The following is a 27,452-nucleotide window of genomic DNA, read 5'->3' on the forward strand; positions in this document are numbered from 1 at the left end:
AAGATACTCCAGGGGTTTGACAGGGTAGAGAGAATATTGCATCCTATAATGAGGTTTAGAAATAATCAAGTTTCAAAATAAGAAGTCAACCATTTAAGATGCATATGAGGAAGAATTACATCTCTAAGAAGCTTGTTAATCTTTGGAATTCTCTTTGCCAGAGGACAGTGGAGGCTGGCTCTTTGTATATATTCAAGGCTTCATCAGGCATATGTTGCTGGACAAGCAGAGTCAGAGGTTATGGGGGCAGACAGGAAAGTGGAGCTCAGGCACTACTGGTTCAACCAGATTAGGCTTGAGGGACTGAAGGGTCTAATCACACTCTTAATTCTTATGAGCCTTTTGGCTTAATCCAATTTTCCAGCCCTTGATCTGAATCCTTATAGGTATCACATTTGAAGTGTATATCTAAACTATAGTTAAATATTTTTGCCTCAACCCTTTCAGTTATTAAGGTCTAGCTCCTCACCTGCCTCTGGGCAAAAACATTTCCCCTCAAATAACATCAAAACTTCCTACCTCTTATCCAAAATCTATACCATCTGGTTATGGATCAGAAGAAATAAGATCTTACTATTCACTGTATTCAGACCCCTCTGGATGTTATATTTAATTAGGTCACTCCTTAGTCTCATCTGTTTTAAATAAAAACAAAACGTACCTTATCCAATAACTCAAATTCTCCCATCCATGCTATGTCCCCATAAATCTTCTCCATACCCATTTCCATCAATCATTAAGCCCTTTGGCTCGAGCAGGTGCTGGTCACAGAAACAGGCCCAGATCAGAATTGACCCTATAACCCACAAAATGCAACAATAATTTTATACATGCACCAGAGAATCCCTGAAATTACATATTGTGAACTCAAAAGTGGTCCATTCTCAGTGGGGCCTTAAGCCATTAAAATGATTGAATGTCCCCTCTCTAAAATGCATTACATGTAAATAAAACTTTAGACTGTTATTCATAATTTACTTCAGAAAGCATGGAACATAAGGACCAGAGGCTGCTGGCATTACAAACTGTTGTCTGCAAACAATGGAATGAAAGCATTCATTATTTTTGATGTATTTTTCTTCAGAACAACAAATGCACAGACTGTGGCCACACTTGAATAAGATGCATAACTGCCAGTAGATTTTTAGAAGATTTTGCAAAATTATTATAATATTTTATGTTTAATTTGTGAATCCTTTTACAATAAATGTAACAATGCAATGAAAGTTACTCCCGCTATTATTCTTCAACTAATTTTAATGGAAGCATGCAACAAATACTGACCAAAATTTTAAGCTTCTCATCTTTGTAAAAGCCTGATGACACCCGAGTCAGTTAGAAACCTTAGTTCTATTTATCTTGTAAGTTTATAAGAGCATTAACTGATGTTGCTACCCAAGATGGGATCTGGCAGGTGAAGAACTTTATGTAAAACAAGAATGTCCCAGATGCATGAGTAGGAGTTTCTAATGGGCAGCATGAGAGTATCTGATGGAGGAAGGTTGGCGAGCTAATTAGATAAGTCTTAAACATTCAACAGTGGAAACTTAGAAAGTTGTTACAGAGTCATGGAAAAACCAATAGAGAGATCCTAAATGTTTAAGTCTCATCTACTTATGGTTTACCTAGCTGAATGAGATAGAATGTGAAGGGTAGAGTTATATGTTACAATATACTGAAGTAACAATGCTAGTACCATCTCTGTTTGTGTTTTGAGAAGGTGTTGTGATGTTGGAGAGAGAGGGAAAAATATCATCTAAAATTTACTGAACTATTGTGAAACATTATGGATTCTACCTGGTTTAAGCTGGTCATTATCAATAAAAAATAGGGAGATCCATGTATTCCATGAAGCTCATATTACATCTAAACAACATCTCAAATTGCATCTAGCATTCTACCTTGTGCATTTTGACCAACACACATATAAAATGTGGAATTTTGTAAATTTCCTGTATTGTAGGATTAAATTTCTCAACAAATTATATTTTTAATTTGGATGAGCTCAGAAACGTTTAACACAAAAAAAGTAAATATTCACTCCAGGAGACCAGTGGACAATTTTATGCTTTTCCCAATTTATACTGAACTTTTACTCACACTGTTAACTTGATCTACATAATTCTCTGCCCAAGTCAGCAGTGGTCAGGATAAAGGTGAGGGCAGTAATCCTCAGATTATTTCATTAACTCTTCCTATTCTCTCCAGGGGAGCTTCTGACATCTGTTGGATATCATCTTGCAACACTAACCATCGCCCCTCAATCAGATTACATGATACGGTTGTTGCCTTTTTCAAGACACCTCTTCTGTAGCGTAGGAGTACTTGATTTCAGCAGACTACTCGAAAGATCAAGACCATTCTCCCCAATTTTTGATGAGCAGCGACTGGTAATTCCGTTATTTCCATTCACACCTCCTCCAGCCACAACTTTTGTCTCTTTTGCTGTCCAGCTGTCATAGACCTTTCTATTTATTCTTTGCTGCCTTTTCCCCACCTTTACAAAACACCACACGTCTGTAACAGAACTGAGAAAGGGTCATCAAACCTGAAATTTAACTCAGTTTCTCTCTCCGCCTGTGTTACCTGACCTATTGGGTATTTCCAATACAACACTCTTTTAGATATGGACAGGTATGCCTGAAAATAAGGTCAAGAACTTAATCGTAGTCACCATGAGAAAAACTAAATAGAACAGCATTCAATTCTCGTGTTCTTGTTAAAGGAAAGATGTTGTGAAGCTTGAAAGGGTTCAGAAAAGATATACAAGGATGTTGCCAGGGTTGGAGGTTTTGAGCTGCAGGGAGAGGCTGAATAGACTGGGGCTATTTTCCCTTGAGCGTTGGAAGCTGAGGAATGATCTTTTAGAGGTTTATAAAATCATGAATGGCATGGATAAGGTGAATAGACAAAGTCTTTTCCCCAGGGTGGGGGAGTCCAAATCTAGAGGGCATAGATTTAAGATGAGAGGGGAAAGATTTATTAATGACCTAAGGGGCAACTTTTTCATGCAGATGGTTGTACATGTATGGAACAGCCAGACGAAGCAGTGGAGGCTGGTACAATTACAACATTTAAAAGGCATCTGGATGGGTATATGAATAGGAAGGGCTTAGAGGGATATGGGCTAAATGCTGGCAAATGCGACTAGATTAATTTAGGATATCTGGTCAGCATCGACCAGTTGGACCGAAGGGTCTGTTTCCATGCTGTACATCTCTATGACTCTATAACTGTTTGATATCACCCACATCTGTTTTTTTTAAACTCTCCTCATTTTCCTTTATGTCCAAGCACCAGCTTAGCAGCATCTTAAAACATGTACCTCATTTATTGGAGGGTGGGTGCTGATGGGGGAGGTGGGTGAAGTAGCAAAAGTAGTGATTTGGAGTCAAATACCACTTTTGACAATTCTGGGGCAGGGAGGCAGATAAATAATGTTTGTCTTCAATAGGGGTAGGTGGAACCTTAAAGTTTAAATTCCATACGGCCACCCAGGAACATCAGTGAGATAAAAGTTAATGGTAGACATTTATCTTTCCTTTCTGATTGAAATTATAACAAAAAAAGGCTTTTCATACCTTACTTTCATGAGATAAGATGTAGGTAAATTATATTAATAAGGTAACAGATAACATAGTGAGTGTCAACGTTTTCTTCTTCCCTCGCCAAAATAATGCTTGGGATGTCAGCTGCATATTTATTATAGCTTTAAGATATGTGTGTGTGTGGGGCTAATTAAAAATGTGAAAGTGTTCAGCCGAGTCCTGCTTCCCTGTATGTCTCCCTGCCAACACTTGCCAGTTTTTCTGTCACTGATCCAACTATTTAGACTTCAGAGGGACTCCTGCCAAGCCACGCTGCAAGGCATTGTGGGAGCTGAGAGCCCTGAAGGTGCAGTTGATTCTTTTATGTGTAAAACATATTTTCCAAATGAAAAATTCATACAGTTATCAGGGGTTTTATTCTCTTCAAAGGCTAAGGCGTCACTGACCTGAATTCACAGCCTCGTTGGCACAGATGTAGATTTAAGCAGGGGAGAAAGAACACCCTCAGATCGGCAGGTCTGCAGTCGTCGGAACGCTGCAGAAGATGAAAATGTTGCTCAACCCTTTCACGTTTAATGGTATCATTCTGAAAAGCACATGCTGTAACATAATAGGTAGGATCAGTGACTTGGAGAGGAGATGTAATCTAACGGGCAAGATCAATATTCTGGGGGAGATTTATTTAATGAGTGAAAGCACACACTTGGGGAGAGATGTTGTGGAAGAGTTTATGTCTGACTCTAATATGCCAATGAGACACATTACAGGAAGTGATGTATTGCCACATGATCTTACCCTCTCTTGCAGCTTCTCCACCAAGAGGAAGTCACAGTAAGTAATTTCTTAATTATACTTCCTTACCTAAGCAGACTCTGTAAACATTCTTTAGCAGCACAACAAGACCAGGAATATTACTTGGCAACTCAGCTAACTCTACTGCCACAATATCCACGAGTCTTAATTGTTTTGAACAAACCACCATTCATCCTCGAAAAATAAAATCCAATAATGGCACCTTCCTTTTTAAAATTATTTTTAACATCAAATATATGTTCGACCCAGACTTGCCAGCTCCGGGTGAACATGCCCCTTTTATCATTTGATGTCCAACAGCTCTGACCCCACATTACCTGACATGTCCATCCTCATAAAACACTGCCTTCCTATGTCAAGAGCAAAATCAACGCAACTTTTATGATATAATTAGTGGCTCTTCACTGTCATTCAAGAACCTTAATTCCCATGGTTTGTGTTTCTACAAAGAAAAAACCAAGGTGTACAAATAATAGTTACTAAGAATTTATTGCCGCTCCAATGGTTTTTCTAACTGGGATTTTTGTAGCAGTCTCCTGGAAATTAATTATACATACCTGGACAATCCAAGATAATCCAAGTGGTTTGGGGTGATCCTAATCAACTAACCAATTCATCCCTAAATACATCTTGCTTTCACGCACTGCCTGAGTTTCCAGATTGCTATCTGATTAGTCTCAGTTAGCACCAACAGTCGAGTCTTCCAGGCTAGATGGCAATGGTCATTTTCCAAGTTGAAAACATGGTGCAATATATTCGACCTTTTGGGACTTTGATTGCAGCCACCGTTAAAGAAAAAGGCACAGACTTCCCTCTGGGACTGAGGGAGGCAGTGGCTAATGGTAATGTTACCGGGACTAGAAATTCAGAGGCTAAACTACCAGAGGTTTCAAATGGGTTTTAAGTTAAACTAATTAAGTGGAATATGAAGCTCCTCGCAGTAATGATGACCATAGAGCAAACATCAATTGTTGCAAATACCCAGTGAGCCCATATTAGTTCACTAGCAGCCTTTAGGGAAAGAAATCTGCCTTAACTGGTCTGTTACAGGTGACTCCAGAGTCACAGAAATGTGGCTGACTCTTAACTGTGCTCTGAAACTGACAAGCAAGCCATTAAAGTCAAGCACAATTAGGAATAAGCAACAAATGTTGACATTGCCAACAGTCCTCTCATCCATGAAATAATTTTCAAATATATTATGAAATTACGTGTCCCGAATACTTCTCTGAGAGAAATGGCCAAACCCCAACATTGTCACCTCCTCATCTGACAGAATGTCAGTGAGGGTCTTGTTTGAGCTCTGTACTTCACATCTGGAGATGATTCTACTTTGGGAGAGTGGACTGTGATGTTTTCTTGTTGATCAGCAGATGTGGGGAGAGACTTCAAAGAGTTCAGTATTGTATAGAGCTGTCTTTGTTCCTTCGTGTTTGGCCATTTAGTTTTCTGGTAATGGATTGCAGACCATTTTTTTTTTCAATAAAGCTAAACAATGCAACACTGTCATTAATTTTTCACTGTGTAAACCATCCAATGCAGAGGCCAGGAGAGTCCGCTACCAGTATAGACTTAAGAATTGAACAAAGGTTAAAGCAATGACCTTCTGCTCACATTAACTTAACACATAGACAATAACAGGAAAGACCCAGACCAAAGGTTCAGTGTTGGAATCGAAACATAAGGAGTTCTTTCAAGGTTCCGACAATGTTGCAGGAAAGATTCACCATGGCATCTGAAGATTAGGTCTTGTGGAAGGACTAGAGAAAAAGACTTATAAAAAAGCACTTTTATTATGATATACACCAAGATAATCAACTTGTATTACATTCATACAGTTCATTACGTTCATACAGAAAAAGGCACCAAAGTGATTCACAGAGGAATAAGGAAAAAAAAGCATAGCCAAAGAAGCAAAAAATATCAAGATTTGTGATGAAAGATTTGAAGAGTTAGATTAGTAAAGATAGAAACAATGAATATATCTTTATTTGAAGATGCACATCTATATTTTAAACCGGCCAGGAAATGCATGTGTCATGTGACTAGGCTGCCTGGTGCAGAAGCCTGGGAGTTATAATTGCCTTACCAGCATTACCCCAATGACATCTTAGGAGCTTGCCTCCCTCACTCTTACACCACCATCCCATGCAACACTTGATCTGCGTCTTAGGTTAAATCAGGGCATTACACTTTCGTCGTGTTTTTGTGTATATGATTGTGCGCGCGCATGTGTGTTTGCGTGCACGTGTGTGTGTATACCTTTAACAGTTGGCTTTCAAACGTGTTTCCATTACTAAAGGCTAGAGTCCAGAAGAAAGGAGATTTCCCAGATTATCCAGATGGTAATTTGAACCGTCCGGAATGATGTCAACGATGAAAGTGAGATTCATGTGAATCATGATGGTTTGACTGATCACATGACTCTGATTTCAGTAAGAGAGAAGGCATCCAGTCTCAAATGAGCATGTGAAAGGTGTTAGACACTAGAAAAGGGAGATGTAATTGATAACTCACCAGGTACAGATGTAAGTAAAAATGTATTGAAGTAGCTCAGGAGTTGAAGAACCTTGCTAAGAGCTAAGGAGCAACCAGCTCCAGGGACAATGTATGTGCTGACCTCCACACCTTGAGATACTCTCCACTGATATCCTATTGTACAGGTCACAGTATTAGCTTAAAGCATAGTATAAGGCAATGAGGGTGTCCTTGAATTGCACCAGTTCCCCAACACTACTCTCCATCTCCTTATCACTCTTCATCGAGATTGAGATCGCTTCTTTTCCTGTTTTACTTTTTGCTGATTGTGTTTCATTACCATCTTAGTGAGGCATAAAGTTTTGTGTAGCTGCTGTGGGAGTCCAATGAGTCCTGCCAAGAGCTTAATGGTGCAAACTTGACTTGACAACAGCAAGCAGAAACCAGAAAATAATTCTTTGTGCTTTGGATAAAGCGAAGGCCTGCCCTCATTCCTACAACATTGCCACCAGCATATCCAACTGCCATGAGAAAGTGAAGTCAGATAGGTTCCCTGAGCAAATACAGAGACAATCGCCTGTGACAAAGAGAACACGGGGGGATTTTTGTGAAGGCCTTGTGTACAGCAGAGACACCCTATGCCATCAACAGCTCATCGTGGGCAGCTGCCAGGCACGAATGAGTTGCTCCACCAATACAACATCAACTTTGCATTAGGTTGCCTAATTATCAAAGGTCTATGAAGTGTTAACAGGATGTTTGTCTATCAAAAGGGCTCAGGTGAAAGAATAGGTCATCACTTTTCAAAAATAAACATAGAATTGTTTTTAATTTTCAGCTGTTGTTGTTTTGGATGGGGAAGAGTGGAATATTGATTAAACTCCTCCAACCCTACAAACTTCTGAAACCTTTCATCTCTGGTCTATCTCCAAATTTAATTCCCCATTCGTGGCATGCCTTTATCCTAGACTCTACAAGTCCTGTCCCAAACCTCTCCACCTCTCTCTCCTCAAATAAGAGACTCCTCAAAACCATGCTCTTTGAACAAACATTTGCTATCTTTGTACTAATTTAGCCCACAAACCACTGAAAATCCCATTCCTGCCATCTCAGCAACTCATGGTATCTAGTGCTACCCATTTCAATGTTGGCGGAAAATAAACATTAATCTGTAATTAATACTCATACAACTAAAGCAGGCGTAGAAACAGAAGTTGTTAGCAATCACTGACAAACCTGATGTTTACTTCCAGCACATGTTGCTTTTACTTTAGAAGTTTTGCACTTGCGGTTACTTTTTCTACAATATAAAAGGACCTTCCCTGTAAACTATGAACAGTGCCAATAATTCTCATCAAGACAACAGTATGAATAGGGTTGGCACAACTTGTGTCAACATCCTGCTCTGTACAGATATCCATGAATTGCGGATGGACTCAGCTAATGATAAAGATTGACTTAAACAGAACTCCCAACAACAAAGTCATGTATTGTTGCAACGATAGAAAAATGTGGAAGACTTGGTCATCCATGCCATTTGACATGGTAATTAGACATTGATGTTGTAAAAGGATACAGAGACACTGAAGTAGGTGCAAAGCAAACATTTTAAAAATGTTTCCAGAACTGGGAATTTATCACTGGCAGGTGAGTTTGAACACGTTTGAATTCTTTTCTACAGAAAATAGAAGTCTAAGGACATGACCCTCAGAGAGACCTTTAAGTTCCAAAAGGATTTTATGGGGTAAACAGAGAGAAGATGTTTCCAGTTGTGGGGGAAACCAAGGCTGGGAATTACAAATGTGAGAAAGCTCATCTGACAAATAAATTCAACAGGGAATTCATGAAAAACTTCTTTACTCTGAGAATGATTAGAATGTAGAACTTGCTAGCACAAAGAGCATTTATAAGGTGGATAGCATATATGCATGTCAGGGGAATCTAAATGAATACATGAAGCAGAAAGGAATATATTTCGAGGGTGAGATACAAAAGGGTGGGGGTTGAAGGAACATGAGGAACAAAAGCACCAGCACAGATCAGTTGGACCAAAAAGGCATGTTTCTGCAAGGTTAATTATATGCAATTCTTCTAAAAAGCCACGTCGAGGATATGCACGCCATACCTGGGGTGGGATGCAGGCACAAGTACCATTTCAGGTACATTTTTGGGTCTACAGTCACATGACTTCTACATTTTTCACGGATGCCATGGATATATTTCTTCGTGCTTTCTTTCACCTCATAGTTTACAGCCATGTATGAAAATTGCTCAGTGAATCAAAAATTCCTTTGAGGAGGAATGGTCCATGAAAATAGCCAAGATAAACACAAAATGGTTTTCAGCTGGAATCCTGGACAGAAGACAGAGGCAAACTCCAAATTGACATTCATATCATGGGGAGGATTTTAAACTTAATTTTAATATACTGGGACTGTTGATGTTAAGATGTCATTTAATCAAAAAGCACCTTAAGTTTCCATACAATTAACAAGGCAGACATTCATGGAGAGAAATGAGGAAGTGTTTTACTTTGTGCAAAGAAACATCCTTTTGATAGAATTCAAGATATTTAAACATGTCAAAAGCAATGCTGGAGACTATTCAATTACAGATAGACATTTCAGCTATCTGATTAATGAATAGGATGAAAACAGATGTTTTCATAGATTTCTTAAAAGTTAAATTGTTTGGTAAATTTGTTTCTTGCAAAATGAAACATTCATCTACATTTTGCTCCTATGACAGCTTTAAGCTTCAGCGACTACTCCTATGTCAGCCAAAGCAAGGCCAGATGTACAGTAAAGCTCTTTCAGAAATAAGTTTAAGATAAAGTCACTTCCTGGCCTTGTCCATGAGTGTTTATTTGACAAAGAAAATGCAGGTGTACATATAATTGGAGAAAAGCTTCCCAGCTTAAAATCATATTATTTTCCAGCAGAGAAAGTGCCCATTCAGCCCATTCTGCTGTGCTGAATCTTTGAAAGAGTTATTCAAATCAGAGGTCTATAAAATCATAAGATAGATAGCAGACAGCTTTACCCCATGGTAGGAGAGTCTAAAACTAGAGGACATAGGTTTAACGTGAGCAGGGAAAGATACAAGACTATGCAGAGAAGCAATTTCTTCACACAGAGGGTGGTGAGTGTCTTGAATGGGCTGCCAGAGATCGTAGTGGAGGCAAATACAATTTCATCATTTAAAAAACATTTGGACAGGTATACGGATGGGGTAGGTATGGGAAGATATGGGCCAAGCGCAGGCAAGTTTAACTAGTGAAAACAGGCATGGGCAAAATGGGCCAAAGGGCCTATTTCCATGCTATAAACCACTATGGCTCTAAATAATTCTACAATCCTGCCCTTTCTCAGAGCCCAGCAACTCATTTCCCCTCACAGATTTATCCAAGGTGGCTCAGTGGTTAGCACTACTACCTCACAATGCCAGGGACTTGGGTTTGATCCCACCCTTGGGCGAACGTCTGTGCGGAGTTTGCACAATCTCGCTGTGCCTCCGTGGGTTTCCTCCAGGTGCTCTGGTTTCCTCTCTCAGTCCAAGAATAAGCAGGTTAGGTGGATTGACCATGCTAAATTGCCCATAGTGTCCAGGGATGTGTAGTATGGGTGGATTAGCCATGAGAAATTCAGTTACAGGGAGAGTATGGGGAGGTGGGTCTGAGTGGGATGCTCTTCAGAAGGGTAGTGTGGACTTGATGGGCTGAATGGCCTGCTTCCACACTGGAGGGATTCTATGATGATTGATTGAATTCACTTTATAGTTTCCATTGAATCCTATTCCGCTGCTAATGCAGTTAGCACATTCCCCTGCATAACAACTTATTGTATCAATAAATTTCAGCTCATTTCTCTACTGGCTGTTTTGCCCAATGCTTTAATCCTGTGTCCTCTGGTTGCTGACCCTCCTGCCAGTGGAAACACATCCTGTCTATTAATTCTATCCCAACCACTGGTTTACATTGAACAGGGGAGGCGATGGCCTAGTGGTATTATCGCTGGACTGTTAATCCAGAGACCCAGATAACATTCTGGGGACCTGGGTTTGAATCCTGCCACAGCCAACGGTGGAATTTGAGTTCAACAAAATATCTGGAATTAAGAATATAATGATGACAATGAATCCATTGTTGATTGTTGATTGTTGGTGAAAAATCACAATTTGGTTCATTAAGGTACTTTAGGGAAGGAAACTGCCATTCTTACCTGGTCTGGCCTACCAGGTGAGGTGACTCCAGACCAAAAGCAATGTGGTTGACTCTGAACTGCCATCTCGGCAATGGGGGACAGGTAATAAATGCTGCCTAGCCAGTGACATCCTCATCCCCTTAATGAATGAAGAGAGGAAAACAAAACATCTCTATTAAATCAGCAAGCATTTCCTGCTCTCAAGTGAAGAACCTCTAGAATCACCAAAAAATGTTTATCAACATGTGCTCCAAGGTCGCTCAGGGCAGGGTGGTACAAGAAGTACAGCCGTGGATCCCCTTTCAGGCCTGACCTTCACAGGAATTGGCAGCGCCAATGTGTATGCACTTTATTAACAGCTGCCTGTTACTTCCAAATCCAACAGCTCCGTGCAAATGGGAATTCAATACCAACTCCTCTGGTGGGCGGGTGTTGGGGTTGGGGGAGTGGGGAGGGGGAGGGACTGGGGGGAAGGTGGGATTGTATCCAGCATCCATTTCAACCTAAAATATACCCTCCTCACACCCATGTATTAGATTGGAATTTGAGCATAAGATAGGGAGAATATGGATGCCCAATCCATCCCCGTAAGAGAAAATTTTGATCTCAATAACAGCACAAAGGAGAAAGGCTTCCACCATCTGCATTTTTCCGAGCTATGACATTGTGTTGATGAAGCTCTATCTATTGCATTCTATGGCTGTATGTCACTTTGAAGGAATAGTGAGTCTACTGGGAGCTGAGGCTTACCGACTGAATGTCATCCCTTCCCTCAGTCAGCCTTGAGAAGATTAAGAAGCTTTGTGGTCGATTAAATTTTTCCCAAGAGCTCGCAGACAAGATTTGTTTTGTTTTAAACACTGAATTTGAATATCTCAGCGCATTCCTCAGGAGAACACACTGAAGCTGCATCAACTTTCAGTTCCTGGGCCCGTGTTGCTCTTTCCCAAAAGAATTATGAGCACCAAATTGCCTGTGGCCTTGGGCCAGAGATTTGCCATGTGCAGGGTTGAGGCTACCAAAGATATGCTGTGGAGGACTCTTTAAAGCACAGGAATCCCAAACAACTGAAAGAAAACCATTATAACTGACTGCAACAAGCAATTCTTTGGTTTGTGATCAGTTTAAAATGACAGCAAAGAAACAGTTGAGCGGTAGGCCAAGTATTAATGCAACCTCATCATAATTTGTACCAATATCCATATTTTCTCCAACTAGATTGGAGTTTGCTACTTTATTTGTGGAAAAAGTAAAAATAGTAATAATAAGATAGTGTTCTGGGGTGGGAGTGGGGGCAGAATGATGGAGCGACTTAATGTTCAGCATCCAATAAAGCTCAGGAGTCAGATGCCTATAGTTAGATTGCCACCTAAGTCAAAGTAACTAGCCACCTTCCTCCTACCTGGTTAAATATGAGAACATTTTCTGGCTTTGGGAGGATTGATGTGTGCTATTCATTTTTCTGCACTTTCTAGTTGACCTGTGACCCAGCTTTTGTACCTCAGGGAGCTGCAACCTTACACATTAGAAACCATTCCTTTGCACTACCTTACAAAACTAGATGAGACATTCCCTTCCAGACTAACTTCAAGGATGTGGAACAGCAAATTGCAGTGGATTCTAGTCTGAGGCTCTCTTCTGCTCTTGGGAGAGTGAGGAGCGGGTTGCTTTATGGGAAGGTCCAGAAGCATTGGATGCAAATGTTAACTCTGGCCCCTGAAGAGCCATAACTCCTACATTTGGTTTTCCACCAACATAGCAAATTCAGTGGTCTATCACACAATAACTCCACCCTATCTGCTTTGCTGCTACTTTCCAATAAATTCTGCCAGAAAAATGAATTGAATGCCAATCCCCGTTGTTGATACATGGTGAGAAGATCTGTGAGGGTCTATATGTATGTCCACTGGTGTCTAACGCTCCAGGAGGCATATTACCCTGTGAATGACCTGCACCTGATCCTCCCTTCCACAGTGAAAACAATGAAGACTTTTCCTCTTGCAATGTAGCATATGACACATGGTTGATTTCCTAAACTGTGAACTGATTCACAAGATTTCCCTGGAGATTTTCAGATGAATTTATCTATATGAAGGTATCATACTGTGGCCAACTTTGGGAGAACCTCCTTGAATCAATGAGCTTTGCATGATCAGGAAGGAGAGATAACATCTAAAGTGAGGCACAATTCAAGTTGTAGATATTTCTGGGACATTGGGGCAGTGTGGGAATTTAGTGCAGAGAGTAAGAGGCACTTCTTAGGCTTAATCCTGTTCCTATTTCTTATGGTCTTATAATTTTAAATATTTATTCCCACTATTTCTTTGAGTGTTAGCTTAAATTAATCTGTAGTGCGCCAAGAATTGATGCTCAAGTGTAGCACAAGCTGGAGCAGAAACATAACAGCATTTGAAACTCCAGATTGAGTTTTCTAGCCTTGGTGCAAAGGACTAATGAACATTTCATTATCATTACAGATTCAGTGGTTAAGCACCACCACTTTAGGGAGGTGATGGCCTATTGACTATTAATCCAGCGACACAGGCAATGTCCTGGGGACTTGTGTTCAAATCCTGCCATGGAAGATGGTGGAATTTGAATTCCAGTTTAAAAAATATCTGGAATTCAGTGTCTAACGATGACCATTTATCCATTGCCAATTGTTGGAAAATCTCATCTGGGTCACTAATGTCCTTCAGGAAAGGAAACGGCCATCCTTGCCTGGACTGGCCTACATATAACTCCAGACCCACAGCAATGTGGTTGACTCTTAAATTGTGCTCTGAGCAATTAGGAATGGGCAATAAATGCTGGCCTGCCCAGTGATGCCCTCATCCTGTAAATTAATTTTAAACATCCATCAACCCCACTGCAAACAAAGAAGCTAAACTTAAGTCTCTGAATTGAAATGGAAATTCTGCCCTAAAGAATCTCTACTGATAATGTTTAGGGATTCATTTGGTAGACACAAGATCCTAGATCTAGAACCACTTGCAAAGCTTTTGCTGGATTTTTGTTTTCTCTTTTCTTAAATCTCCCTTTGAGTAAACGCTACCACTGACTTGGGAGGTGGAGAAGCTGGAGAGACCACCTCAGTAGAAAACAGTGGCACCAACTGTTTGAGACAGCTCAGGCAGATTCACACTCTGCCCTTAACAACTTCCTAGCCTTACTTGGACCATTCTATTGTGGGTGATGGATGCATTCACTCTGCAGATTGTTGAGCAACATCAATCTTGTATAGTAAAAATGTTACGGAGAATATGGAGCTTGCTCCTGCAATGAGACCTTGCGGAGAATAACAGAGATGGCTTTGAGAGAAAGCAAAGGATATGTCGAGAGGGTGAGGTGAAGAGGAGTTGGAGGAAGCTTATGTGGAGTTTATATATGAGCATAGACCAGGTGGGCTGAATGACCTGTTTCTGACTCTGAATTCTGCACAAGTCCTATGAAATATAATGCAATTTGTAGCAGAAAATAGTGCGGAACTTGGAGAACGAATAAGAAAAATATCAAGGGTGTGATATGCCAGAAAGCCAACTGGTGTAGGACACAACTGGATTCCAATATTTACCTTTAATTTACAGAAATACAATCTCCAAAGACACAGCTCCAAAAAACTACAATCACAGATTTAACTTGCATCTTTATTAATCACAAGTAGATATTTTCCTAATAAACCTCTGCAGAGATGTCATGATACACCTACTAGAGCAAGTGGGACCTGAACGTGGGCCTCCTGGGTCAGAGGTAGAGATACTATCACTGTGTCACAAGGGCTTTGACTGTAGCATAACTGTTTAACTCTGGTTAATACTCAGCACTGAATACAAATAAACACAATCAATAAGCAATTAGTAAAGTATGTACAACTCCTGAAAACCATAATTGTTAAGGGTTCAAGTTATTTAAATAAACATTTGCGTCATTCAGTTGTACAATACAGATGAACAGATTTTGATTTTCCCAACAAAACTTGTAGATTTGTAATGTTCTTCTGGAGACTGTTGTTTCTGATGTTGTCACTGCCATAAAGTTATACTTTGGCTGACTGATTCTAAATGAGCCTAAACTTGCAGAACTCCTCCAGCAGTGCTGTGGGACAGTTATGTTTTAAGTCCCTAAAGTAATTTCATGCCTTGCCATTGCAGTGTTTTGAAAATATCAGAGCATTTTTTTTTTGTTGGTCTTAAAGCTAAAAGAGTCATGGTGACTTAACCCAACTGATATGAGAACAAATATTTGTGGATCATGAAAATCAATAAAATCCTTTAAAAGTGAATTATCAGTGTTTGAGCCACCTGCTTTTGCCTACCTAGAATTAGAAACATTACACTGAACTCTTTGTCCTCAATGGGCAACATATCAGAATAATGTCATCTAGTTTCGTATAAGAACCTCTTGTTCTTTCTGGTTATGGCACTTCATTAGTAACTTGCTTCCCTTACAGTTCCAAAAGCTTCTGTTAGCCATCATGCATTCTGGTGCAGTCAACAGTGTTGGTAGACATTTAAACAAGTAATAGGAAGAGGATGTTCCAAGTACACCCTATCTTCATTATTGCAGCCCAACATGTGCAAACCAAAAGACGAGGCAAAAGCACTAGCCACCATCTCGGTGCCAACTGGATGATTCAACTTGGCCTCATGAAGTTCCCTGCATTGCCCATCCCAATTCAATTCATTTCACATGATATCAAGAAGTGGCTACACATTCTGAATACAGCAAGAGTTATGAGAATATCCTTGTGACTGTGCTGAAGGTTAGTATTAGAGACTTAGCCATGCCCCCAACCGTGGTGTGCCACTACGGCTAGAATGCTGGTGTCTACCCAACAAGGTAGAAAATTGCCCAACTATGTCCAACCCACAAAAAGCAACAGAAATCCCAGATAACAAGGTGTAGAGCTGGATGAACACAGCCGGCCAAGCAGCATCAGAGGAGCAGGAAGGCTGACGTTTTGGGTCTAGGCCATCCCATCTGCCCATTTACAATTATCAGACTACCATCATCATCAACAAAGTGATGGAAGGCACAATTGCCAAGGCGATCAAGTGGTACTTACTGATCAATTAACCGGTTTACCATGCCCAACCTGTGTTCACCTGGGTCTCTCAGCCCCAGATTTTATAGAACGAAGGGTAAAAAACTGAAAAAAAGTTCATTTCCATAGATGAAGGTTGAGGTCTGTTCTGAGCATCAAGACAGCGTTTGTCCACGTGTGACATTTTGGACACTTCCAGGTCACGCACTAGTCTGACACGGAAAGATAGTCCTGCCTCTTCGTAGCCACTGGGTCAAAATCCTGCAACAAACTGTCTGATAGCTTGTGTAATTTAATGGATTACAGAGGCTTGAGAAAATGACTCACTACCACCTTCTCATGTGCAATTGGAGATGGACTATAATGTTGCCTAGCAAGTGACAGCAATGTCAAGAATCAGTATAAAGCAATTCTAATCAACAAATAATCATGACTGAATGTAAAAATAGAAGCAGTGTTACTGATTGTTAACCATCAGGCGGTAAAAAAGTTATTTGAGGCAAGTAAATGTAATGAAACAGAATGAGTGAGGCTTTTTTTAAAATTACTATATTTAAAGAAGTGATATGCAATTTTGGTAATTTGTTTTCATTATAAAAGCTATCGATGTCCTGGGGGTTACCATTAACCAAAAACTGAACTGGATGAGCTCTATAAATACTGTGGTTCCAAGAGCAGGTTAGAAGTTAGGAATCCTGCAGCAAGTAACTCACCTCCTGCCTCCGCAAATGCTGTTCACCGCCCACTCCGCACAATTCAGGAATGTGATGGAGAACCCTCCAACTGCCTGGATGAGTGCAGCTCCAACAACACTCACAAAGCATAAAACCATTCCCTGCTTAACTGGCATCACACCCATTGGCATTCACTCCTTCCACCATCGACACTTAGTAACTCATTTTGTGTACAAAATGATCAGAGGTATAGATAGAGTAGACAGCCAGAGACTTTTTCCTAGAGTGGAGGTAGCTATTACGAGGGGGCATAGTCTTAAAGTGAGTGGAGGTAGATATAGGGGAGACATCAGAGGTAGGTTCTTTACTCAGAGAGTGGTAGGGGCGTGGAATGCATTGCTGGAGAGGGTAGTGGAGTCGGCCTCATTAGGGGCACTTAAGCAGCTATTAGATAGGCATATGGATGATAGTATAAGGTAGGGGTGGAGGTTAGATAGACCTTAGGATTAGGGCCGAAGGGCCTGTACTGTTCTATGTTCTATGTTCTATGTTAACAGCAGTATGTATGACCTACAAGATGAGCAGTAGAAATTCACCAAGCCTGCTTAGATAGCACTTTTCAAACCCCATGACCACTACCATTTAGAAGGACAAGGGTAGCAGATACATGGGAATACCACCAGCTCCAAGTTCCACTCCAAACCACTCACTACCATGAAATGGAAATATATTGCTGTTCTTTCAATGCTGCTAGGGGAAAATCCTGAAACTCCCTCCCTAATGGTATTGTAGGTCTACCTACACCAAGTGAACTGCAACGGTTCAAGAAGGCAACTCATCACCATTTTTTCAAGGGCAACTAGTGATAGGCAATAAATGCTGGCCCAGCCAATGATGTCCACATCCAATGAATGTATTTTAAAACAAGTTATCACCGGTTTTCCATGACCCAAAGACGTCCATTGGACACTCCTATTTCATGTAGACAACAAACTGACCCGCCTTGAGCTTCAAGATAGCAAGAACTGCAGATGCTGGAGTCAGGGATAACACAGTGTGGAGCTGGAAGAAAACAGCAGGCCAGGCAGCATCAGAGGAGCAGGAAAGTTGACGTTTCGGGTTGGGAACACTATCTAGTGTAAAATAGGCAATTTCTATTAATGGAGGAAAGAAAAAGAATACATAAACTAAAGTTTTCAGCTTCTTCTGTTTTTCAGGCCATTTTATTGTTTAACTCATAGCTCAGTTTTTATTTTTTATTTTCCCCACACGCGTGATACTGCCTCAACATGATGCAGAGATGGATTTAATGGAGAACAGTTTGAAATGCATTTAGAGGCAAAACCAAGAGGAAAATAGTTGGCAGATAGATTTACATACTTACCTGTATGCGTCAGTACACAATCCTGTAGGGCAGTGAACAAATTCTTAACTAAGTATGGGTGTGGTGGAGAGAGAATAGCACAAACATTGTTGCAGTCATGATTTATTGTGGTGGTATATCCTTCCACACCCTGTCATTGGTAAATCCAGCCAATCAATACCAACTCACACTGTATTGTTAGTGATTTTACATAGCTGGGTCATCTCTGATATAAACTAGTTTAAGACTAAATTCGAGATTCTTTGTTGTAATTAGGCCTCATGTCTCAAGCTTGTTGCCTTCTCGCTTAAGAAAATTGAGGCCGATAGATATTTGTTAAGCAATTACAGAGTTGAGGCAGGTCAATTTATTTAAAACATGAATTAGTCATGACTTAAGTGTATGGTGGACAAGCTTGAGGTGCTAAAAGATCTACTTTCCTTGTCACTTTGTTGTAAACTCCCATCCGATTCACTAACGTCGTTTAGGATGGAAATCTCTATGTAGTCTGGCCTATATGTAGCTCTAGACTCAAAGCAATGTGGTTTTGATGAAGATTCTTGTCCTGTGACACTAACCTGCTTTTTCTTCCTCCCAATCATTTGTCTATTGCTATCATTTTCTCACTTTGTGTAATTTGCCAATTTTTCTCACCAGGTAAGTCAATCTGAGCTATGAATTTCTCCATGGAATGAAGGTGTATCACAAGAAAGAAAAAGAAGGAAGACTTGCACCATTCAGGACCACCAGAGGTTCTGAAGACTTTTGGTATCAATGAGATACTCTTGAAGCGCCATCACTATTGTAATGTAGAATAACAGCACCTAATTTGCATGCAAGTAGCTCCACCATACAACAATTGGTGCCCTTTAACTGTCTTATTGAATTGGGATATGTTGTTACCAGCATTTATTGCCTATCCCTAATTGAGAAAGAAAGCAAGAAAGAAAGAAAGAAAGAAAGAGAGAGAGAAAGGAAGAAAGAGAGTGAAAGATTTGCTTTCAACTTTATAATCTCAGGACATTCCACTTTACAGACATTAATGCACTTTTGAAGTATACTCTCTGTTGTGACATAGGAAATCCAATAACCAATTTGTGAATAGCAAGATCCCAGTACCAGCAACGAAATAAAGATCAATTAGTAGTTGTTGATTGAGCCATGAGTATTGATCAGGACATAAGGAGAGGTCCACTTGCATTGAATAGTTACCGGGGACCTTTTACTTTCATATGAAAGGGAAGACAGAGTTTTTGGTTTAAGATAACAGACTGACAGTGGAGCAATCCTCCTCAACTTCTTAATTAGAGCCAACAGTGTTACAGATTGAGCTAATACTGACAGCTAAAGCCAGGATTGAGGTGGAGAGTGGACAGGAAAATCAAGATCGTGTTATATAGCTGCGCTCTATTATTTATAGACAGTCAACTACACCCAATAAACCTAAAATGATTGTGTTAGATTTGTTCATATTTCAAAGAACACACAGGCAGGAATCATTTCATGGCCTACCCCATGTTTCAGCATTCGTCAAACATCAAACACTGGAGGTTAAAATAAAACTAAGTAAACCAAGCTCGCCATCTGTATATTATAAGAGATAGAAGGGATTGCCAGGCAGTAATCTCATCTCAGGGTCCAAACGACAATACAAAATTGCTCAATCTTCCCTCTTGTGGCTTATGACATCATCTATTGATGGGTCAGTGCTTGGTAATTATTGCCAGGTATCTACTTTCTATAGAAATTTAAAAGATTCAAAGTTGTAAAGCTGCCAACAGGACCAAAATCCGCCAGTACAATAAAATTCCCTGGTCTTGTGGTTACATGGCAGGGCAGTAAGTTGTCCATCTGAAATTCCTTTCTCTCCTGTTGTAGCAGAAGCATTGATCTGCTTAAAATAAAATGAGCTAATGCTTCCAATGAATAGCAGTGCGAGGAATTTCACACAAAGCGGTAGTATATCCCTCTACTTAACTTTGAGGCCCTTAGGCTTTCATCTCCTCTTGCATTTTGGTGCACTTACATTGAAGCAAGTTTATGATAGTTGCTCACCTGTCGATTTTATGACTGTTAAGCAGCACACAAAATAATCCTGCAGTAAATTCCAAATCCGCACATAACCAGAGAGAATAATTTCCACCTCCCACCATGAGGTTGTCAACCCTAACCTGGTAGGACATATTCCTGGAAGTATCAGCACATGACCTCTAAGACCCCACTCCCCTGTCAAACTCTTGGTCGCTCACACTCCTGCCATCTTTACCCCGACATACTCATTCCCTCAACACCTCGCCTTCCCATGCTCGACGGAAAAGCAACAAATCCCGAAAATACCTGAATGCTTAGTTCTCGATCTTTGGTTAAACGACCCTTCATATCTCCTCCTCAGTCTTCAACATCTGCAAAACTTAACTGAGTAACAGAAAGAAAGTATGTCTTTTTTGAAATGCCCCTCTGATTTTTCACTGGAATTGCAAGAAGCAATGGCCAGCAGATCAGTCTTCAATTCTTGAAGATATCTTGCAAGTTTGGCAAACCGACTCCAACCCCAACTCCCAGCCACCACCCTCAGTCACCAACCCTTGCCCCCCCCCACAACATCTACCCCCCACCCCGTCCCCTGCAAACCTTGATATAGTGCCATTTTGTCATGGGAAGTACTAATCACAGGGCTTCGAGCCTTTTCAAATGTCAGGAGTGATCAAAGCTGTAAAAAAAAAATTTTGGCTACGTTTTCATTGAGGTTCGGACTCTGCACCATTTTCATCTGGGTTATTTGAAAAAAACAAGCTTCAGTTCCTTTGGCCCATCGCTGAGGAATTTGGCCTGACTGCGTTGTCTGTCTTACTAGGGTCTGCCACGCAACCCGTTTTGTCAAAAGCCCAGTTCTTCCAAAGCTGTTTCCACTCAGGCACTTGTGAGGACCCATCCACCCAACCACTCCCACCAGCCTCCATCAGCCCCACCAGCAGCATCACCCCCACTTGTTAGTATTTCTTTCAGAACAAACTTGTTAAGGTTGTTGTTGGCACCAGGCCACTTTGGCCTTCTGCCATGTATGTGCAGCTATTCCAAAAAGCAGATCTGTCGCTTTTAAGATTGCTTCCTTCTGCCTCGCTTTGCAGCCTATGTGCCTCCACTGTGCCAGTGCGTGACACAGCAGACCTCACACAACTCAAAGCCCTGAAAACTGACAGACCTCAGTTGATGAATTTTTGGTTTAATGTCACTTCCTCCGGCTGGCTCTGATTAGTGGCGTGCAGTTACTTTTTATTTTAAAAAAACATTTTTAAAGCTTCATCTGAGAGAAAAATGGAAGGGGAAAAATAATATATTTTCGTGTCAGGGTAGTTTGGAGCAGAATACATTTAATAAACGTTTGCCGTATTTCAGTTTTTATTATATTTTACTGCTGCCCTCTATCCATCTTTTCATGGGACCCAGTATTGGGATAGGAAGGGACTTAGCAAAGATATATAGGCAACTTTACCTTGTAAAGGAGGTATGTGGGGATGTGTGCCAGGGGAAGTTTCAGGTGGAGAAGGTATCATAAACAATAATTCTAAAATGGAAATAAGTGAGTAGAAGAATAGAAACTGTGCACTAGATACTACAGTTAAGGAGGATGGAAGGTAATTAAATCAGGAAAAGACAGAAGGAATGTGTGAGAAAAACATCAGAGCCAACGGACAGGTCAGGGTGTGTGGTCCCATTAAGCATTCTTTACACAAACACACAGAGCATAAGGAACAAATTGAATGAACTACAGGCACAAATTCAACTTGGAGGGTATGACGTGGAAGCTATTGCTGAGACACAGCTGATAAATGGGTGTTATTGTCAACAAAAATAGGGAAATTACGGACATACTGAACATCCCAAGAAAATGCATTTTTGATTAGCGACAAGAGCTTCACCATGGTTAACGTACGTAAATTGACAATGAAGAAGAAAATAATAGCATGGAAGAGTAACAAGTTGTTAGAACAAGACTGTTTCCAACTCAGGGTTTTAGAGGTTGCGCCTGCACTCAATGGAGTTTAGACAAATGAGAGGAGACATTATTGAACCATATAAGATTTGTATGGGAGTTGGCAGTGTTGAAACGGTCAGATTGTTTTCCCTTCTGGGAGAGTCTTGGACAAGAGGGCATAATCTCAGAATAAGGGGTCTCCCATTTAAGACAACAATGAGAACGCATTTCTTTCTCAAAATGTGCTGAATCTGTGGAATTCTTGACTATAGAGAGCTACACAGGATTGGTCATTAACTATATTCGAGGCTGAGTTGGATTTTTAATCATTAATGGAACCAAGAGTGATATGAAAAGATAGGAAAAAGGAGTTGAGGATTATCAACTCAACCACAATCTCGCTGAGTGGTGGAGGAGACTCAATGAATGGGTTGAATGGCCACCGTATGTCTTATGATTTTATGGCTATGTGCAGATAGCCCTACTAAAGCTAAAGTTCCATAAGTCGGGTAAGAAGTCAGGAGTTCCTTGTGGACGAGATACATGGAAACTATGGGCTCAGTGTGGACTGGGGGAGTAGGTGAGGGGGGGAACTGACAGCATTCCCCACTTCCGTCCCTGTCTAGCATTCAGCAGCAACCACTTTACTGAATGCCAGTGGGCTAAATAAACCATCCTTTCAGTTGGAAGGCATCTGTGTCCACGCCTTATCAATGCTGGAGCACTGCCAGGTGCAGTTTCCACAACTACGTGCATCTTTGTATGAAACATAGCTATCTCTGTTACAAGTTGGAATGCATCACTGAGATAGAGAATTTTCCAAAATATGAAAGGAACTTCAAGTATCTAAGCACCAACTGTGGAAGTGAATGGATGGCAGTTTAAAAGGGATTGTTTCCAGAAGAACAATGAGCTTACATTGCTTGCAATCCCATCAGAACCTCAAGACCACTAAAGGAATCTTGGAACATCTTATTCTTTTTATTTACGTACCTTTGACTATTTTTTCCAATTCCTCCTTCCTTGTCCTCTATAACTAGTTCTCTTCTGAATGCTAGTATATGTGTGGATGTCACAGCAGTCAGAATGGGTTCCACCTTTGTAATACATTTCATACTTTACATAAGTGAGGTTACAATAAAACTAATTCCTTAATTTTGTTCATTGGAAAGCTCTGTCTGACTTATTTCTTCACAGCTTTGCTCATGGTCAAGTACATATTGACTTAGAAAACCAATGTCTTTATAAAACAAACACTACTTTAGCCAAAGAAAGAACAAAGAAATGGGGATGCTGGAAATCTGAAACAAAAACATAAATTGCTGGAAATTCTCAGCAGGTCTGGCAGTATCTGTGGAGAGAAAGCAGAGTTAATATTTCAGGTCCAGTGATTCTTCTTCAAAATGCAGACCTGCTGAGTTTTTCCAGCAATTTCTGTTTTTATCACATCAAAATCAATCTCACTGCCCTACTTTCTTCACAAAGTTCAATAACCTTTGCGTTCAGTTCTTATCCAATTCCTCCTTATCCAGTCTGACAGCATCTGTGAAGAGGGAACAACTTTTATGTTTCTGGTCGAGTTCCTCCAGAGCTGTTCAGACCCAAAACTTTAAAACTGTTATAACCAACCTCATGTGTGAAATGAAACTTGGTCTTAAAAAGGGGAAGATCTATGGAATTTCTTTTTTTTCTTTTATGTGAACCTCCAGAAAGAATTAAACAAAGTCCACCAGAAGAGATTGCTGGCTAAAGTTGAGGTTCATGGAATTGATGGGAAGGTTTGATCTGGTTAGGACATTTTCTCAATAGCAGAAGAGAGAACGTAGGGATCAAGGTCGAGTGCTGTATTTGGCGGGATGTGATTCATGGTGCCCCACATTGATCTGCTTTAGGGTCTCATTTATGATTTAATTGTTTGACATATTGTATTAATGAGAGGCCAAAATGGAAGTCTCATTTCCCCATGCCTCATGAACTTGCTTTTAACTCTTCAGTTGCTCATAGAAGCTTCAGATTTTCAATTTTAATGTGCGCTATGATTAGAGATAAGAATACTTTAGGTAATCTCCCATTGTCTTCCTCATGTCTGTTCAAAGAAAACACAAATCTTCGTCCCAATAGATCTGACACAATTAAGTATCAGTTATCCCTCAAAGTTTACATCTTCCTCCTCCTCTCTACATCCAACAAGATGTTGATAGGATCTTGAAATGATTTTGAGGAGTTGGGGGGGAGCAGATTCATCTGTAGAGGCAAGGAAGGGTATTTATATTGATTAACTTTGAAATGCTCTTATAAATGATAGATTTTACAAGATTGCCCCAGAAAATCAATAATAGAGAATAGTTCCTCTATGTGCATTATGAAGTTGAATCATAAACTCATTCTTTATAAACTTAATTAAGAGCTTGCAATCAATATATTTGTTTCAAGTGAGTCATAGGAGCTTTTAAAATAAGATTTGCAAGTCTTTGTTTAATATTATCAGTAAATTTGAATAGACACGTTTATGAAGAGTTTTTGAATGAGTATCAGAGAAGAGTACAAAGTGTCTTGAATCCAAATCCAAAATCTTGGGCTAACTATCCAGAAAATTATTTCAAATGTCACTACAGTAGAATATGAATTAAGTTTAAATAAAAGTATCCAAATTGTTATAAAATAAAACCCAAAAAGTTCACTCATGTCCTTCACGGACAGAAAGCTTGCCATCTCTACCCAGTTAGTTCAATAAACGACTCAGGTCCGACATCGACGTGGTAATTCTTACCTGACTGAGAAAAGCAATATACCATCATCGGTTCAATGAAACTAGGGATAGCTAATAAAAGCTGATGGTGCCAACACATCTAATTTGTTCACTGCTCACAATGTAGTCTCCTCGACATTGGAAAGACCAAACGCAGTCTGGGTAACTGCACTGAGAAAAACCCCTATCCTGCTTGTAGGAATGCCCTGAAACTTTTGTTGCTCAGCATTTCAATAAGCCACATTGGTCTCATGCTAAAACATCTGTCCTGGGCCTGCTGTCATGTTCCAATGAGGCACAACACAAGCCTCAAGCTATGACACCTCATTTTCTGCTTAGGTAATTTACAGCTTCTAGGACTCAATGTTGAATTGCACAGCTTCAGAGCCTGACCACATCGTGTCTGTCCTCCATTTTTCTTATATTCCCTTCCAACCTTCATGGGCTTTTATTGTTTCTGTCTGGTTTACATTGCTGTCAGCAGAGAGGACCCATGTTTTCACTTTCACATTTTAAGTTACACCCATTCTACATCTTTATTTCTCTTTCATTGCAATTAGTGACCCTTTGTCTTTTGTACTGGGCCTCCAAACTGTCCCTCGCTCCTCCTCTGCCTCTGTCATAAGTATAAAAATCACCATTTTCTTTGCAGTTCTGAAGAAGAGTCATATCAGAATTGAAATGTTAACTCTGCTTCAACTCTCTTCTCACTGCAGATTCTGCCAGACTTAGAGTTTCTCCAGCATTTTCTTTCATTCATTTCAGATTTCCCAGCATCTGCAGTATTTTGCTTTTATTGCATTGACAACAATATATATAAATATAACTTTAAAAACAAACCTAACAGTTACTAGAAATAACAAGGTTTAGAGCTAGATGAACACAGCAGGCCAAGCAGCATCAGAGGAGCAGGAAGACTACACAGTGACAACAAGGTGCAGGGCTGGATGAACACAGCAGGCCAAGCAGCATCATAGGAGCAGAGAGGCTGACGTTTCGGGCCTAGACCGTTCATCAGAAAAGGGGGAGGGGAAGGGGGTTCCGAAATAAATAGGGAGAGAGTGGGAGGCGGATATAAGAGGGATAGAGGAGAGGATAGGTGGAGAGGAAACAAACAGGTCGAAGAGGCGGGGATGGAGCCAGTAAAGGTGAGTGTTACTAGATTTAGAGACTGTTCACTTCATGCGCAACAATTTTTCACTTTCAAATTTGTTTCCAGAATGGTCTGTTCTCCACTGCAGAACATTGATTGTGTGTTCATTGAGTTTTAAATCAATTATATGCTTCTGACAGCTTGCAGCATGCATGCCTAACAGCTTCAGAAACTTTGTTGACCAATTCTACTGATGAATTCCCAGGCCATTTTATGACTGCCCTGATGTGGGCAATGCTGGTTTAAAAAAAGCAAATTCAGGCTTAGTGTACATCTTCATTAAAATAAACACTTCATTCTCAATGAAGCACGATCTAAATCATCTTCCTATATCACATCCTTTACTAGTTGAGCTCCAGAAGTGAATGTTTACTTGCACAGGTTAGCTGCCTTATTTTTGCTTCTTGTGATGAAGTTGAATCATTTGAATAAACATCTCATTGGACCTTTTTTTAGTTTTTTGTCAGCTGTAAGTTAAACAACAGAAAATTGTACTTGGTGTCAGCAGCTTGGCAGTAAATATATGCATTTAGTGCCAGACAATTGCCTAAGGGGAATAGTGATATTGCTACTTTCCTATTGAAGCAAAGCAATTTCAGGTGTGCAAGGCAGTGGAAGTGACAGTAAAATCAGGGTTACATGACATCAATGATCTGCTTCCCTAGTAAAATAGCCTGAAAATTGTAACACCAACACTAATAGGTATAGTTCCAATTCTTCAAGTTCATAACTGTAGCAGTATAAACAACAACTTGCATTTATATAGCACCGTTAACCCACTGAAACATCCCAAACTTAACAGGAGCTTTAACAAACAAAATATGGCACTGGGCCACACATTAAGAGTCGTGACCAAAATCTTCATCAAAGAAGTGGGTTTTAAGGATCACCCTCGAAGGCGAGAAAGAGGAGAAGAAAGGTTTAGGAAGAAAATTACAGAGCTTAGGGCCTGTGCATATGAATAGCTTGCTGCCACAGGGCTTCACTAACATTGAACTCAGTTGGCAGTATAATCTGCGTCATCTGACTGAGCAGTGCACTCTGCTTAAGTGTCTTTTTACCTAAGGCAATAGATGTCTGCCCCATAAACAATGTCCATTTAGTCAGGTAGTTTCATAAAATTAAGGAGGACAGCATGTAACATGAGATGGGCTTGCAGATTTGATTTTCAGTGCTAAATGCATAAGGATAATAATGACAAAATGCAAGAGATAATTATACGTATATTTGACAAGAGTTACTTAAAAGGATATTAACAGACAGTAAAGATGTCATTCAAAATTCTTATTCTGATATGTCTACACAGATATGTGATGTTTGCTTAACTTTTTTTTTATTTTCCAGGTGACAGCATTATTGTTACAATGAGAATAGCATCCAATCTACAGAAAGCTCGCCTAGAAAAAATGTATTTTTATTTCTGAAAGTGCAAGAAAAAAGATTCTAATCTTC

General features: G+C 40.1%; 1 long non-coding RNA gene across 1 annotated transcript; it reads left to right on the forward strand.

The window, feature by feature from the left end:
* Positions 1-4,353: 4,353 nt before the first annotated feature.
* On the forward strand, positions 4,354-27,452 carry LOC125483870. The gene is made up of 3 exons (XR_007262783.1): positions 4,354-4,379; positions 18,780-18,890; positions 27,345-27,452. It is a non-coding gene; the product is annotated as an uncharacterized LOC125483870 (long non-coding RNA).

The sequence above is a fragment of the Rhincodon typus genome, chromosome 8, assembly GCF_021869965.1.
Source record: "Rhincodon typus isolate 14 chromosome 8, sRhiTyp1.1, whole genome shotgun sequence".
Taxonomy (NCBI): domain Eukaryota; kingdom Metazoa; phylum Chordata; class Chondrichthyes; order Orectolobiformes; family Rhincodontidae; genus Rhincodon; species Rhincodon typus.